This window comes from Littorina saxatilis, linkage group LG4, assembly GCF_037325665.1.
Source record: "Littorina saxatilis isolate snail1 linkage group LG4, US_GU_Lsax_2.0, whole genome shotgun sequence".
In the NCBI taxonomy this organism is placed as follows: domain Eukaryota; kingdom Metazoa; phylum Mollusca; class Gastropoda; order Littorinimorpha; family Littorinidae; genus Littorina; species Littorina saxatilis.
This window is the reverse complement of record NC_090248.1, coordinates 6765663-6768162: the sequence shown is the minus strand read 5'-3', so window position 1 is coordinate 6768162 and position 2500 is coordinate 6765663. Positions and strand designations below refer to the sequence as shown.

The 2500-nt window shown below is 45.3% G+C and overlaps 1 protein-coding gene across 1 annotated transcript in view; it reads right to left on the bottom strand.

Annotated features, from left to right (window-relative positions):
- Window positions 1-2500, bottom strand: part of LOC138963841 (proton myo-inositol cotransporter-like) — a 35611-nt gene that overhangs the window by 24440 nt on the left and 8671 nt on the right. The window lies entirely within an intron of this gene.

Genomic DNA, 2500 nt, shown 5'->3' with positions numbered 1-2500 from the left:
CACCCCACTCAGTGTCAATAGTGTGTCGTGATACTCTACAAATGAGAGTGATAACACCAAATACTTGAACTTTAAAAGCAAGGAAACAAAGACAACTTGTCCAACATTAAAAACAAACACACACAAAACAAGAACACTGAAGCGTATAATATAATTAACAATTCAGTCAGTCACAGGTTCCGGAGACATCGATTGGGTAACACGATTCTGTCGCTGTACGTTGTCCCCACGGATAGAAGCCCGACTTTTCTAAAGGGAATAATCCAAGGACAATACGGTACCAATTACCAAATACCAATACGACCCCTTTCCCCCCCCCCCCCCCCCCCTCTTTCCCCGCCCCCTTCTCCTCCTTTGTTTCCTTTATCCCCTTTTCAAGCTTTCTTCGTATTTCAACCCCAGCGAACACGTTGAACGAGCAACAGGCAAGCACTCAACACGATATTTCTTCAGCCACAAAGGTCAAGGTTTCCTCTCACTGTCCTTTAATTAAAAACGACCAGCATCGACCAAGGGGGGCAACCCAGCGCACAACGACAGGAGCAAACAGAGTGATCAAACGTGATCGATAGCCCTCGACCGCTAGGCGCTGCCCTGGACTCGCGAAATCCCGTATGCAAATTGAGCCGAGAGGACGAAATTGCCATGTCTAACTGCTAACGGAATGACCAGTGGTGTGTGTGTGCGTGGAAATTTGGTGAACATAATTGAGAACAAAACGCGTGCATGGACGTATGCAGAATCATGTGTTACACATCACTGAACATGTAATTAACAACTTTAAGAATGCAATGTTAACTTCAATGAAAGAGAGAGAGAGAGAGAGAGAGAGAGAGAGAGAGAGAGAGAGAGAGAGAGAGAGAGAGAGAGAGAGAGAGAGAGAGAGAGAGTGCGCGAGAGAAGATGTTCCAAGATTTGATTGCGCATAATTATGATGTGCGTGGTGGTTTCTCTGTGTCTAGTAACCACCATTGCATATGTGTAACATCGTAAAGCAAAAAGTAAAATGTAAAACATAATTAAACAAAGGTGAAAAATTAAACTCTCACACAAAATAGCAAAAATGAGAAAAATATATTTTTTAAACAATTTATAAATAGTCACATTCTTCCACAAATGTGTTAATGACCATCCACACCCGAACAATATTGGCAAGCATTTTTGTTCCGAAACACAAAATTCAGCGTGACCCCGAAAAGAAGATTTCAGCGTAACACTGAACACCTTGATAGCGCAAAGCGCCGCCACAGCGGAACTTGATTGATTCCCTCCCTTTTTCTCGAGACGTAGCAGACGACAAGGGGAGGGGATCGTTCCTTCCCCTCTTTCAACCCCCCCTACCCTTTTTTTTGCTGTCCCTCTCTTCACCCCTCCCCCTCCCCCTCCGCCCCCTACCCTCTCTCCTCCCATCTAACACCGTTCTGCCACTAGGGCGGCCCGAAATAGAACTCCACAAGTTTCGGAATGTTGGGAGAACTCGCTGGACGATTGCTTTTTACATTTAGTTAAGTTTTGACGAAATGTTTTAACGTAGACGGGGAATCGAGACGAGGGTGTTGTGTATGTGTGTGTGTGTGTGTGTGTGTGTGTATGTGTGTGTGTGTGTGTGTGTGTGTGTGTGTGTATATATATATCTCTGTGTGTGTGTGTGTGTGTGTGTGTGTATCATATATATGTGTAGAGCGATTCAGAGAAAACTATTGGACAGATTTTCATGAAACTTCACATGAACGGTTCTTCGCCAAAAACCTAACAAAAACCTAAAGTGAAACTCCCGTGGGTAGCTTCCCTTTGCTGCCATATTTACATATGTTTTAGACCAATGAGCACTGGTATGCATATTCGGTGCGGGATGCATGATTTCTTCCCAACCACAGGTAGCGCGGTTCGCAAACGAACTTTCGTCTAAATGATGGTTAAAAACAACCTGCAGCGGACGGCAGCTGAAAATTAAAGATACATGTAGTTAAAACAATCATTCAACTGTATTTATTTGACCTTACACAGACTGTTGGAAGAGGCAAACCGTCTCGAACACAAAAATTGTCCGCAGGAAACGACTCCAAGAACACAGACGACTCGAAGCTGAGTGACATACCTTGTAGTCTTTCTATGAAAGTAGGGGTCCAGTGAACGATACCTTCCGCCTGTGGTCTGAGGTGCAAAAACCAAAAAAAAGGGTGCCACTCAAGCGGGTTCTGATTCGGTGAAATCACTACACATCTCAGTTTCAACCAATCCAACACTGCGGGTGGCTCCCGTTTGGGTGGTAACTTTCTCGCGCACACACACACACACACAAACACACACACACACGCACAAACACAGGCCCGCTTTACGCATCATCACGACCTTCGATCCGGAGGATTATGCCGACGCGTTTTTGATCGAATGATGACGTCATTGTCGTGATCCTTGGCTGGAGACGACAGAACTCGGTCGGCTTTCCTCGGCTTTCCTCGGGGACACGAGGTCAGAGCAATCACGACATTAAAGGCCC